The following is a 14856-nucleotide window of genomic DNA, read 5'->3' as shown; positions in this document are numbered from 1 at the left end:
TGCTGTAAAAATAAAATGACATCAAGGGTGCTGTACGCAGAGGTCTGAAACCTGCTCCACAGAAGATCTTTATCCAGAGGTGTTAAAGAAGTCGAGATCTCGCCATGAGAGGGGAAGCATCTCAGAAAAAGCAGGTGCAGTCAGTTCCACGGTCATAACGCCACTAAGTCGGGCGACAAAAGCAAAACCCACCAGGCTTCCTCCGAGCAGGTAATGAGACAAAGAGACAGGGTACAGTGGGTAGTGTGGCCGAGCGGTCTAAGGCGCTGGATTAAGACTCCAGTCTCTTTTGGGGTGTGGGTTCGAATCCCACCGCTGCCAGGTGCTTCTGTTGCGACCCCCTTTCAACTGGCTTCAGACGAAAGGGAGGGAACTGCTTTTTGGCAGTCTCTCGAGAAACTTAGCAAAGTGTTTAAAGATGCTTTCTCAGCTTGACATCAAGGCACAAAACAAAAACCTTCTTGCGTCCTCTCTACCCAAAAGCGCTTTGCCACTTTTTGCGTTATGCAGGGAACGACGTCTGCCCAGATCACTTTTGTGTCAATGCAAATCGTAGTGTGCCCTCCGTTTTAATGTTGGCTGTGCTGGCGTGCCGCTTCTGTCTGTGAAACTTGAATGTTCTGCTTCTTCACACCGAATCGTTGGCGGGGGTTGAGCTTGTTAAATCTTTGCGCATAGTGCTCCTTTGGAAGTACTTTGTCCAAGTTCAAAAGCGATCGTGGGATTTACTTCATGCGTTCAAGAAGCATGCCTCGCACAACAGATTTAAATGGGGAATGGAGCCTGCTTCTTGCTGTTTTTCCTGTGGTTGCAGTTACAAAGTTGATCGTGCTTTCACATTCTGTTAACAGTATTCACTGGCTGAGCTTTATTAGTTGGTTCGTAAAGGAATCTCTGCTTCGGTTCCAGAAAAGTCATCTGTAGTGTGTTTTTTTCCATGCCCATGGCAGTCTTTTAAAGCTGGTAGTAATGGCGGCGAAGTTAATTTTTTATCCTCTTTAAAAGAATAAGGACGGGCTGGGGCGAGCTCCATTTACCACTCTTTCAGCTAACCGCCGAACTCGCGAACTGATTACACTGCAGAGCCACAGGCGCCTCGCTTTTCTCCATTCTCTGGGTTAGGGTGAAAAAAAAAAACTTTGCTGGTATTAGCTGGCCTGCTGGGAGTACCTCTTCTTCACTGATAAGCAAGATTTGTGTTTCATCTTTCGCAAGCTGTATAGATTTCTTTCAAAACAAGTTGTTCCAGAAAGGAAACGAACACTTGCATTCACCTGAATTAAAAGGCGTGGGATTTGCCTGTAAAGATAAATTCTGTACAGTAAGACAGGAAGAAAGGCACCGCTGGGAATCGGACCAAGGATTTCCTGTTTACTAGACAGGCGCTTTAGCCAACTAAGCCACGGCGGCGGCAAAGTGCTGTCCTTTGACAGCCACTTGGACACGTCTCAACTGCTCTGAGACATCTGCGTTCGGGGTGCACCGAGCCTGCTCGCCTTGCAAGTTGCCTCATTTACGTGCGATAGCTCCAGCACGAAGAGAAAGGATGAGAAATGGCTTTTATCTGGCACTTTTCATGTCAGAGGATCTCAATCTGCTTTCCGTGTACAAGAGGATGTCCAACTCATGTAGCTAAAGACGTAGACGACAGTGCTCCGCTGAAATCTTGATCTCACAACCCTCGGCATGACTCCGCTGTGTTCTGCTTTAGACAAAGGGGGGAAAAGACTTCTTTCATCACACGTTTTGCACTGTTTACGGTGTTTGCAGTGCTCTTTCTTAAATGAAAACCAGGAATCGGCGCCATATGAGGTGAGACTAGATAATATTGGAACAAGTAGCCTCGCCATTCCATGCGTGACGTGAGCAAAGTGTAATTCCTGTCTTTATAGTGTGCTTGTTAGAGACTTAGCTGGCACCCAGAGCGCTTTAAATCCGGAATTCAGCAGCCCAAGACAAGAGAGCTTCCTTCGTCTATGTTTTTTGCGTGAAGGGGGGAAACCATGCGTGTGCTGCAAACGATCTTAGTATCGAAGTGCCGTCCCACATAACCGATCCGAACAATCTGCTTTACAGAGGAGCACTGCCGGAGCTTATCGTTGGCAAACTGAAGACCAGGCCGACCTCTTCTGTGACTCTTGAACACTGAATCTCAAGGTTGTGAATTCAAGCTCCACGCTGGCGGGAAATTCCATAGGTAATGATCACATTTTCTTGCATGCTAATCAAAAGAAATATAAAGAAACTTTTCCCGATACCAGTTTTTTACAAAAGTAAAGGCACACGGCACATGTGTGCCACATCACGTCCGAGTTTAGTGACAACTACCTCAGAGATTGTAAGCTGGGTAGTTTCAGATCAGATCACTTTTTTTATCAAAGGTTTAAGCAAACCCGTGTAGCGGTAATGCTTGTTAATAAGACAGAATTAAGTGTTGCGGTGCTTTCCCAAATGAGGCCTCATCTCTCTGTTCATCTCTGTGGTGCAGCCACAGAGAAACTATTCATGTAGGCTGATTTAAAGATATTTTCTGTTGATAAGGGACAGCTCCCAAAGGGGGATGCACTTAGCTAAGCCTGGCTATCATGATCAATGGTCAACCATTGGTGCCTATCTGTCTAGGGAGTGCCAGATGGACATCTGGACTGCATTCCTAAGTGTCAGGAGTAAGTGACTCATATCTCACCTTGATCAACCAATCAGGGACTGGTAGGGCCGAGTAACGCACGTGGGACTCTGATGCCCATGGAACTTTCAGCCAATCAACGAGCTGAAGTTCCTCCAGGTAACAACAGGCAACACAGAGGGCCTGAGAGAATTCTGTGAACTTTTTCGGACAATTCAAAGGAGAATTCCAGGGCAGGACGACCCAGGAGCAGAAGGCTCCCAAGGGAAGGACATTCTCGCAGCGCGCCTCCTGACCATCCTGAGACTCAGCCCGGACAACCACGGAACGGCCAGTGGGTTCGAGTGCCAGAACTTTCCTTTGTTCTAAGAGTCTAGAGCGGAGGTTGCCAGAGAGTAACCAGAGGATCCACCCGAGGTTAGCATCAGCAGTAAGCCTCGTGAACAGGTCGGAACTGTGGACAGCTGAATCACTATTCAGAACTAGCGCTTCATCAGGAACGAACCGGTCCTCTTCCTGACTTGCTGGGACCCACAGTCATCTTTTCTCCTGTGCACAAACTTTGGTAGTTAAAGCCAACACTAACTAGCCGGTCAGTGAGCGTCAGCAGCGCACCATCGCAAGCCGCACAGCACAGCCTGGCACGGAGCCAGAGAGCCCGCAGGAGATCTGAATCCCCAGAGATTGGATGAGAATTCAACTTCAATGCATTACAGCTCGAGAATTCAATTGTTATCCCAACCAATTGATATCAATTTAATTCCTAAGAGTTATGTACTTGTTTTGAGTATCCAATGTAGAAGTTATAACCAAGTTCATTTACGAAACGGTCTAATTGAATGATATACTGAACGTATTTCCTCTTGATATATGTAACTCTTCGTAACTGATTGAATATATACCTTTTGTATTCTGTTAACCCTCTCGATAAGATCTGTTTGGTTTACATGCATATTCTATGTATTAATAAATGTATCCTCGTGTATTAGTACCTGTGTGTGTGTGTTGTTTGAGTTATAGCGCATGGTTGGATTCTAAAGCCATTAAAAGAATCATTTTGTGATTTACTGCTACAATTAATAATTGTCCCAGTAAATGCCAAAACCCTACAGAACTGGTGCCTTCAGAGAGCACACTAAATTTAATTTGGCGTCCCTGGGTGGGCGTGGCAAGACTTAAATGAGTCAACCAAGCGGAATAATTCATATAAAACACTGTGGGTTTCATACACGACAATACAGAGTGCTGAAAGCCGAAGACAAAAAGTTCCCCTTGCTCTTTAAGCAGTGCTTGAGTGTTTTGTGATCTTTTGCGATCTACCGGGTTGATTGCATACTTGATCTTGTGGTTTTCTGTGGTAAAACTGTGATTTCGTACTAGTTTAACGATGGTTGCTAAAACACACATTTCAAGGGTTTATTCATTGCGAATCTCCACCCGTCAGTCAGAAAGATGATCTTAATGCATACAGATGCACAGACCATGAAAATGACTGATATTAGGAGATTCGCGCAGAAAGCCTGGGAGTATGATGTCCAACGTCGCTCTGAGCAAAAAGCTGTTAAAGCGACTGTATTCGCCATCAGAGCCAGCAGGGTTAACTCCCTCCTGCTCGAAGGAGCACAGGCTCCTGAGCTGGCTAAGCCCCGTTACAAAGCAGGCACACAGGACCGCACCCAGCGTCCTAAGTGCCATGAGAACACCGGGGGAGGGAAAGGGCTAGATAAAGCTGAACAGAAGGATTCAGTAGCCGCCCGCCTGGCCAGGCTTGAACAAGTTTTATTAGGACAGAGACAACAGCTCCCCAAGGCTGCCGGAAGCGTGAATGAGCTGATACTCTCCACTGGAGGAGGCGGAGACCCGCCCCCTCTCCCTCCCTCAGTCTATCTGATTGAATGGAAGGGTTCCTGCCTGGATGAGGTCAGCCACTCCCAAGCGAGTGCTGACTCCACCCCTGAAGTCACAGAGCAGGCAGTAAAACAGAGAGGAAAAGCAGGAAGCTTTTACCTCAAGGCTGCCATGGGAGATGTCTTACACAGTGAGACATTGATTGACACTGAGGTTGAAAGGTGTTTGATGTCATACAGCAAGCTCAAACGGGTAGAAAAAGAAAAGGGCATGCGACTCAGAGTGGAACCTTTGGTGGATCACTAGAAAGGCAAAGTGTGGAAACAGGTCAAGGCTCCTAAGCCTTCTGTACAGAAGGAAAGGGAGGCCAAGAGGGAGACTGTACTCACACAGTGCCCACCAAACACAGAAGCCCATGTGAAGATTCCTTCTGTTCACTCTGGACAAGAAATAAAAATATTTTATAATAGACCTCTAAAGTTATCCGTATAATAGACCTCTAACCATATACGTATAATAGACCTCTAAAGTTATACGGAACTCCAACCATATATGTATAATAGTCCTCTAAATTTATCCGTATAATAGAACTCCAACCATTTATGTTTTATGAACATCTAATAATAGACATATAACTGACGTATTACAATAGACGTATATTAGAATTTCATTCTAGACGAATTGCGGACCACATTTAGACGTCTAAGGTATGCGTTTAATAGACGTATACTATACGTCTTTTGTTCACTGGGAATGGCAAGATCGTATTTGGAGTCCAGCATTTCTCATTTCTTATGCAGAGCCATCGACTCGGAAAGCACTGCCGAGCGCAATAAGGAATTGTGGCTTCAGATCGCTGTAACTTAGAGCTGCCTTGGTCTGTTCATGCTGCCTACAAGCTTTGAATTGCTGCCATTTTCTGCAAGCGTTCCATTCTGAGGTTTCATGAAATTCCTTACATTTGAGACAACACTAAAATATTTCATTTGGGTTACCTAATAAATAGTGCAAACTGTATCTGCATGGGAATCCTTTGGCTCATGAAGCCGTTTGTTATTCTGTTGTGAGGTGTGAGGGGCAGAATGCAAATCGAGTTGGTGAATAGAAAATGAAACAGGAGTCACTTCTTGAGCTACGAATTCCAAAAAGTATGAAAACCCATGGATTTTAATAGTGCAGAATACTCACAAATTGCACTGAGTTGCTTGCTTACTTCTGCTGCTTTTACAGTCATTCACTGTCAGCTAGCACTGGAACAATTCAAGAGAGGTAAAAATGGAAGCTGTTAGGAGTGGGATTTGAGCCCACCCCTCCATTTGGAGACCAGAACACCCAAGCTAGCTTGAAAGACACACATTCTTGAGTTTGGCACCTTAGACCACTCAGCCATCCTGACAAGCAAGAGCAAAAGCTGTGCTGAATGCACCAGTAGTTGACTAAACTGAATTTCTTCCCTGAAATGATTTGCTTGTGACGAGCCAAGTTGCCTTGAACGGATCTTGGAAATCAAATATACGGATGGATTCAGAGTGTGCTTTCCAAAGTTTGTGTAACATTTTCCTTTGCTAGGGCGCAGTTGTCTTCCCAATCTTGATTACCTAAAACCGGGTCCCATCAGTGTAAAACAGCTTTTCTTCCTGGGGAACAAAGGTTGTTTTCAATATTTCTAATTTTGGTTTCAAGATCGCAATTTAGTGTGATTTTAAGAAATTATTTAACATCATATGCGATCTAATTTTCTGGAGCAAATGCGTTTTTCTATTGTAATCTCTTGTGAATGTGTGCATAGGTTTCATGGTTTCAATATAAGACTATAAAATGTCTTCTTTGTATTATTCTGTATTAATTTGTGAAAAGACAATAAAGTTCTTAACAAATCCCATATATTTGATTTCTGCATTCTGTTAAGGCTTTAACAGATAACTTTGCACTACAATTTTGAGACAGAGTAACAAGTAGAGACGTTTTGCAAGTTACTTGATGAGCTAGATAAAATAACATGGCGGTGAATAAGGAAGGCACAGTAGGTTTAGAAGACCGACAACTTAGCTCTTGGCCACCATCCCATTGCATTCAAAGTCTCAGCCTACTATACTATGTTGAATCAACGCTAGTAATATTACTGTTGTAATAGAGGAGACCTGGCGACCCTTAAGTTCAAGATTGTGGATTCAAGGGTTTTTTGTGTCCTTTCTGATCCCTCTAAGCTTTTAGTTGGACAGTGCAAGCAGGACGTGATAGTGTTCAGTGATCCCGAGTGCCTTATGACCTTTGCCTGATTCAGCTTTCTTTCCATTTTGAGCCTCGTTTCAGATATTGCTCTGAAAGCATCGGGTGAGCAGGAGTGTGTCTGAATCGAGGAAGATCTGCTCACAAGTAAGTATTAAATACTTCAGTGTTTACTGTTCGAATACCACACTTTGTTAAAACACGGCTGCTTTTTAAGCTAATGTGTAGCGGTTTTTGAGCACGCATTGTATAGTTAATTCTGTTATTAATAAAACCTTAAATTCACATAATGGAATTTGGACGGCGCAAAGTAGTCTAGCCCCTGTACAACTGTACATGCCCGCTGATTAGAGCTTAAAACTACAGTAGCAGGAGTAGCAATAATGGCAACAACGAATTCGGCATTTCTCATGTCTTCTGCAGAGCCATCTTATTGGAATGCACTGCCCGAGATAAAAGAGGACTTGTGGCTTCATTTTTACAGACTGCTGCGTTGCTCTGTTCATGCAGACTACACGCTTTAAATTTATGATATTTACTGCAAGAGTTGATTTTCCAAGTTTTTTTTTTAATTCCTCGGATTTGAGCAGGCACTAAAATATTTCATTCAGGTTCGCCAAATACATTGTGGAACCCGTATTTCCAACGGAATGCTGTCTTACATGAAACCTTTTTGTTATTCGGTTCTGAAGTTTGAAAATGAAAATGGAAAGGGGTGACTCCCTTCGTAGGCTTGAAAGAAGTCCAAGCAACATAAAATCCCACGAATTCTCACAAATTGCATTGTGCTGCACCTTTCTTCTGCTGCTTTTATAATTCGGGCTTCAACATTTGAATGCATACCTTACTTCTGCTAATCACATTCAAGCATTCACTAAGCTTTTTCCTGTCCATTATGTTCTTGCTAAGCAGTTTCTCTGTTTGCCTCCTATTGTGATTGCCAGCGAGCACAAGAGGACTGGAACAGTGTAAGACAGGGTAAAATTGTCAGGAGTGGGATTTGAACCCAAGCCTCTATTTGGAGAGCGGAACACAAAGCTTAAAAGACACGAACCTATGAATTCATAATTTTAAACCATACGACTATCCTGAAGAAATGTATGCTGAATGCACCAGTTGCATCCGATTTTCCGTAACTTTAGGACGATTGACACGACTGGACGAAAACAATTTGTGGCGTTAAGCATGACATAGTCTTGCAGGCAGACAATGTTTTGTCCCACTACTTATATAATTTTATCGTTTTCTTGTTTAAAAAAAAAACACGGTCTTCTCGTTCCTAAGTCAGATTTTAAGTGCTTTCGAACCTTACTTCCAACCTAGACTGACAGCTCACTCGATCTGTTTGTGATCAGACTGTGGAGTGGATCTATACCAAATGCACGTTCCTTCCCAATGCTGAGGCGATCATTCGGAAGATGGGTGTGAAGAGAGACAGGCTTTGTAGAATAAAAAACAGGGCAGAATATGCAAGAACCCTAATTACTGGCGACAGTTATGTTCTTCTTACTACAGAGACTCCTACATTGCGAGTTTTTTTAAGACTTTGAAACTAAAGGAAAGTGGTGACAAATGAAGCAGACACAGGCGGGGCTTGAACCCACAAACTTGGGTTTATAAAACCAATGCCTTACCACTTGGCCACCGCACCTTAAAAGAGTTTTAACAAGGAGATACATAGCAGCGGTGTGACTCCAACAGATGCTCATGAAGAGACTGGAGCTTTAATCCAGCTCCTTAGAGAGCTCGGCCGCGTTACTCTCGACAGCGGCTCTTCAGCTCTTGTTGTTTGACCTAGTGGTGTTATGACGCATGGAAGCAACTGCAACTTCGTTTTCTGAGATGCTTTCTCTCACGAGGTGAAACCTCGACTTATTTGGCACCTCTGGATATAGTTCTTCTGTAGAGCAGGCTTTCACACCTCTGCTTATAGCGCCCTTCAAATCATTTTATTTTTATAGAAAGATGCATTCCAAAACAATATCTCCTGTTTTAAAAATGCTTTATGCGGTGTGTTTGATTAAACGGACAGTTTTCTTATTGTAGAATGCAGATCTGTGCAGCAATTGTACTGGATTTGACTGGGATTCTGAAATATTTATTGCAAAGGTATAACTTTCATGAACCTATAACAGACCTGAAACTCCCTAGCTTCCAATCACTGATGTTACTGTCCTGAAACTCGGACGTGATGTTCTGCAGACGTGCAGTGTCCCTTTACTCTCGTTGTTTTCAAAACGACCTCCGTTGTCGGGCGCAGTTGAAGTGGAATTGGCCTGACTGCACAGGAAAGTACAGAATGATAAAATGTTTCTACGGCTCAAAATGTCCCTTTAGACCCTCGTCACGTCTCTGTTAAGAGCGGGCAGGTAGAGAGCTTTTACAGATGCTCATGATTTTTCACACGGGGTGTTACCTGTTGTAGTGTCTCCCCAGTGGGCAAAAGATGTACTGTAGAATATACAGTACGTTGATTAAACGCATACCTTAGACATATAAATGTGGTCCGTAATGGGTCTAGAATGAAATTCTAATATACGTATATCATTATACGTCAATTAGACATCTCTGATTATACAGTATGTCCATTATACATAAATGGTTGGAGTTCTATTATACGGATACATTTAGAGGACTGTTATACCTATGTAGTTAAAGGTCTATTATACATCAAAGATAGGTCTTACAGGTGTAGAAACTAGTAAATCAAGCCAATGATTTGGTTTAGAAATTTATTCTGAAAATATACAATTATTCACACCTGAAAAATATGTAGTTCAAATTATGCATTTTATACAATATTGTAATAAACATGATAATCATCATAAAAAACACAACTAGTAAACTTCAGCTTCAAATTATAGTAACATGGGAATATATATAGTAATGACAAACACAAACTAATTACATTAACATGCTAATATTTAACTCAAAACCACATTTCGATTCAAATATAAGTTTTAAAAATTACAACTTCTATATTTCCACGAAAATAGTATTAATGTAGCACAAACACTACTTTCTAATAAAGACAGAATGAAACTGTTCTGTGTCTCATGGTGATCCTCCTCTCGATACTAATGAAATGTTTAATATGATCCCTCGAGAAAAAAAGGTGTCAATATCCGCCTGGAACGATTGATGCCCCATCAAACATTTTGTAATATCCCCGGAAGTTCATACTGCAGAAACCTGATTCGTGGCTTAAATTCAAGATAAACAGTCTTCCTAACTTCCCTTCGATAGCTCAGTTGGTAGCGCGGAGGACTGTAGTGGAAATGGTGAGGCATCCTTAGGTCGCTGGTTCGACTGCGGCTTGAAGAAAGGTGCTTTTTGTGAACTTTAATCAAAGAGTTAAAATAGCAAATCTTTTTCACTCAGACGTTGATCAAAAGCTCAATAAACCACGAAGCAGAGGCTCTTGTTCCGAATTAAACTCCCGTCTGAATGTCTTGTTTTGGCCAAAATCTGATCTTTGAATTTAGGGACTACTCTGTCGGCTTTGTAATTCAAAAGTATACACAAATGTCACGTTTTTTTTTTGTAGATATAAAGGTGTTCTCTGTTTTCAAAGGAAAGGATATGTACTTAATTGGCTTTATGATTTGGAATTGATTTTGTATCGTTATATTATTGAGTTTGTGTTTTTTGTGTTTTTAACGTATTGTGGACTTATTTTTGAAACAAATGCTTACAAAGGCAAACAAGGCACACATCTGTTTATACCAGCGGTGAATTGTACATTTTTATTTACAAGCTACTCTGCACTTTTGGGAGTATAACAGGTTCGATATAAAGTGGGAAAAATATAAAAGGGGAAAATACCCCGGACTGCGTGTAAAGCCCTCGTTGTGACTGTTGTTTTATTGTTAAATACGGCGTACTGTGCACGAAATGTTGCAGAAACACAATCTGATATTTTAATAATTATTATTTTAATAATTTGATAAGTATGAGGCCCCGGATCCAAATCTTCAGTTCTGTTTTTTTTTTAAAGTGATATCTTCCCTTCCTCTCGTGGAAATCACACGATGTGAGCAATTGTTTTTTGTTCTTTTTTTTTCACGTTGCGATCCAAAGAGCCTCAGACGCCCAGTCTGACAGTAACCAAACCAGAATGGATTCTGCTGGGAGCCGGACTGAGCTCATTCTCACTCCCTGTGCTGAAAATTCGCATACTGTTATTTAGACATCGCAAACCAGTCCGACCTCATACAACATTCTGTACCCGCTGAGTAGATCTTATAGCAGCTACAGCCAGAGTAGCAGTAATGGCAACACAGTGCTTGGAGTTCAGCTTTTCTTATTTCTTCTGCAGAACCAGTGGTATCGGAAAATACTGATCCGCATAAGAAGCGCTACCGGTTTCAGATAGTTTTTATTGAGCGCTGCTCTAAACTTTACATTTGCTCAGGCTTGTTTTCCCCATGAAAAAAGACATTTCCCTAAATACATTTTACTTTTTTTTCATCAAGTAGAAATAAATAAAACATATCATTCCATTTAAGCGCCACAGGCAGGATGGCTGATGGTCCAAGGCGTTGCGTTCAGGTTGTGGTTTCCCCTAGAGATGTTTGTTCAAATCCCACTTCTGACAACGAAGTTAGAGTAGAAACGATAACATCCCTAAGTAAAAAAACATCTCACATTTCATGTGTTTAATGTTAAGTGTCTTAGTGGTTGCCTCGGTGGTTGATGGCTCTTCTCTCTTGCAGGGTGATGGCAAAATTCTGGAGAGAGGGAGTCTCCTACGTTAGGCTGCTCTTCGTCAAGAGCGGAGACAACAGGAACAGACTTCAAACCGACATTAATTACTGAGAGCAGGCGAAAACGTCTTTGGAAATGAGGAAATGTCTGCTGACAGTAAACAGAGCTCACGCTGAGCTGCGGACAAGCGCTCCTCGTTAGTACAGTGCTGAGTACCCCTGCTTGTTGCGCGGGAGACCGGGGTACGTTTCTGTGACAGGGCGCTGGTTTATTTTTTTTAATTGTTGAATCATATGTAAATGTTAAACAACTGAGCAGCATATTGCTATAGACCAGGATGGCCGAGTGGTTAAGGTGTTGGACTTAAGATCCAATAGACGAAAGTCCACATGGGTTCGATCCCCACTCCTGGTAGTGTTGTAATACGTTTTAAGTGACAGAACACTTTGATGATTTACACTCTATTTAAATATGAATTTACTCAATTTCAGTTCAGTTCTCTTCACTCCCACTCCCTGGCATAACTGAACTCTCACTATCGCATACTGAAGGCTTTACATCCATTAGCTGTGATACAGCTCCCAATAAAGACGGAATCAAACAGTTTGTTCTGTCTCTCATGATGATCCTCTTCTCGATCCAAATGAAATGTTTAATATGATGCCTCGAGAAAAAAAAGGAGTGAATTTCCGCCTGTAATGATTGATGCCCCATCAAACATTTTGTAACATCCCCGGAAGTTTATACAGTAGAATCCTGGTTTGTGGCTTAAATTCAAGGTAAACAAGACTAAGGAAACGAGTTGGAAACTTGATGTCGAATTAATCACCCGGAATATTTCACTACATTGGGCAATATGTGCCAGAGAGGAGTACTTTAGATCCCTTCGATAGCTCAGTTGGTAGCGTGGCGGACTATATTAGAAACAGTTAGGAATCCTTAAGTCGCTGTTTTCACTCCAGCTCGAAGGAAGGTGCTTTTGTGAACTTTAATCAAAGAGTTAAAATAGCGAATCTTTTTCACTCAGACGTTGATCAAAAGCTCAATAAACGATGAAGCAGAGGCTCTTGTTCCGAATTCAACTAACATCTAATTGTCTTGTTTTGGCCAAGATCTGATCTTTGAATTAAGAGACTACTCTGTCTGATTTGTAATTCAAAAGTAGATACAAATGTCACTGTTTTCAAAGGATAGGTACTTAATTGGCTTTATGATTTGGTATTGATTTTGTATCGTTATATTATTAAGTTTGTGCTTTCTGTGTTTTTTATCATATTGTGAACTTCTTTTTTAAACAAATGCTTACAAAGGCAAACACAGCACACATCTGTTATACCAGCGATGAATTGTACATTTTTATTAAGTACAATCTACTGTATTTTTAGAAAAAAATGGCGTACTGTGCACGATATTGTGATATCTTCTCTTCCTCTCGTGGAAATCACAAGATGTGAGCAAATGTTTTTTGTTCTTTTTTTTTCATGTTGCGATCCAAAGAGCCTCAGACGCACAGTCTGACAGTAACCAAACCAGAATGGATTCTGCTGGGAGCCGGACTGAGCTCATTCTCACTCCCTGTGCTGAAAACAGAATTATCTCTTCCCCGAACATCGTCTACAGCTGCTAGATATTGCTCTGCGTCCTACTGCTCCAGCAATTCCTTTGACCAAAGACAGATCACTTGTGCGCTTTTAACCTTCTTGCAGCTACAGGCTCTTTGATGGTTCATGCTGATCATCCTGTGGATCCAAAAGAACATTTTAAAGCTGATACATTTTCGATTGTAATTTGCATCTAGCTACAAGGTCCCTGGAAAAGAGATTTTATTAGTTGCGTGCAATCGGTATCTTTTACTTGACGTATGGTAGTAGAAATAGTTTGAAAAATGTTTTCTTAAGAAGATTGTATTACCAGGACCTGCCTTTAGCGCTCAGTAGCGATTTCGCTGTTGATATAGATGGAGAAGAAATGTAAGATGAATGGATGATCTAAGCTAAAATAGCCCTAACACCCCTCCTGTAACAGTGTTTGTATTCATAGCAAGTAATATTCTTTTTCAAACCCGACCGTTGCTTTTGCATTAGGTGTTATGTAACCATTAGCGGTTTCGGTAGCTTCTGAAGAGCGCACTTTTCCAAACTGAAGCCTATAAGAACATTATTCAAGATGCACCATGGCCCAGAATCGTGCATCGGGACAAGGATTAACATCAATTGAAAGTACTCCCAAATAAAAGATTTGACCGAAAAATTAAAAGAGTAGGCAAGTATTAAAACAACACCATAACTTCTTGACATAACTTCCAAACTCTTTCCTGGTTCAGGCCATGTAAAATGACACCATTAGTGGTCATGCCGAGGTTGTGAGTTTAAGCCTCACCTGGAGCAGCCTGGTTTTCTGTCTTGACATGTAAACAGTGTTTTGTGTTATTTGCTAAATGGAGAGAGGATTCTGTGTTAATTGTGCTCCTCCTTGAAGAGGTCAAGATGAGATGTTCACGAGGCTGGTGGTAAATATCCTATCCAGGAATATTTTTTGTTCTTTATTGGGGAATATCGAATATCCGGGCTGTATATCGGGGCTGTAGGGGGTCAGATATATAGATGTAGTAAACACATTAGTGGAGACGGTGTGTCTGCTCTCTGTGAGAGAGACTGGCGGGAAGAATAATCTGTGGTCTGGGAAGAAGAGACCCTCGTTGGAAGAGCGGCGCTCCTCACAGGAGAGAATGAAAAAAATCTTTTTCAGGGACGCTGATTTTTCTCTTTGGGGGAGTTAAAAGCACTTGTGGCGAGTGACCTAGTGGTGCAACGGTAGCGTGTCTGACTCCAAATCAGAAAGTTGTGTGTTCAACTCACGTCGAGATCAGCTGATGTGTTTGCAGGTGCTGTGTTGCATGTGTTTGCCGAACCCGGAAATTACACCACGCAGTTGGGTTTTATCTGTACACCACTTAAGTAATCTGAATGAAATAACAGAGCAGTACAAAACACCCAGTCAGGAGCTTATGCAGCGAATCATCTTGAACACGACAAGAGAAAAGGCACACTGCACAAAAAGCCTGATTTAAATCACAAAACCCCGGGAGAAGTCGAATCGACAATCTTATAAAACGAAATCAGACGCGTTATCCATTAAACCACTAGCCCGTCACGTAAATGAATTGCACCATGGTGAGTTCTGCGCCGCTACTAGTAATACCCCACCCCCATCTTAAATTCTAAGTGAGAAACGTGTTTTCTACATTTTTGTCAGTTTTAAAACTAGGAGTATACGGCACTCTGCACAGTGTACGAAGTAAATTATTTTCGCAGTAATTAATTTATTTATTATATTTATTAATAAAATAATAAAATAAATTTACTTCGAAGTACGAAGTACGAAGTAAATTATTTTCACAGTAATTAATTTATTTATTATATTTATTAATAAAATAATAAAATAAA

The 14856-nt window shown here is 41.6% G+C and overlaps 3 non-coding genes across 3 annotated transcripts; 2 read left to right on the top strand and 1 right to left on the bottom strand.

Moving 5' to 3' along the window:
• Positions 1-239: 239 nt before the first annotated feature.
• Positions 240-321, top strand: trnal-aag (transfer RNA leucine (anticodon AAG)). Its single transcript has one exon. It is a non-coding gene; the product is annotated as a tRNA-Leu (tRNA).
• A 7961-nt stretch (positions 322-8282) lies between these two features.
• Positions 8283-8354, bottom strand: trnai-uau (transfer RNA isoleucine (anticodon UAU)). The gene has a single exon. It is a non-coding gene; the product is annotated as a tRNA-Ile (tRNA).
• Positions 8355-11741: 3387 nt separating this feature from the next.
• Positions 11742-11824, top strand: trnal-uaa (transfer RNA leucine (anticodon UAA)). The gene has a single exon. It is a non-coding gene; the product is annotated as a tRNA-Leu (tRNA).
• The last annotated feature ends 3032 nt before the right edge of the window (positions 11825-14856 follow it).

Source organism: Atractosteus spatula (genome assembly GCF_055471065.1).
Source record: "Atractosteus spatula isolate fAtrSpa1 chromosome 10 unlocalized genomic scaffold, fAtrSpa1.hap1 SUPER_10_unloc_8, whole genome shotgun sequence".
Lineage (NCBI taxonomy): Eukaryota > Metazoa > Chordata > Actinopteri > Semionotiformes > Lepisosteidae > Atractosteus > Atractosteus spatula.
The sequence above is the reverse complement of the archived record's forward strand: the minus strand, read 5'-3'. Positions and strand labels throughout refer to the sequence as shown.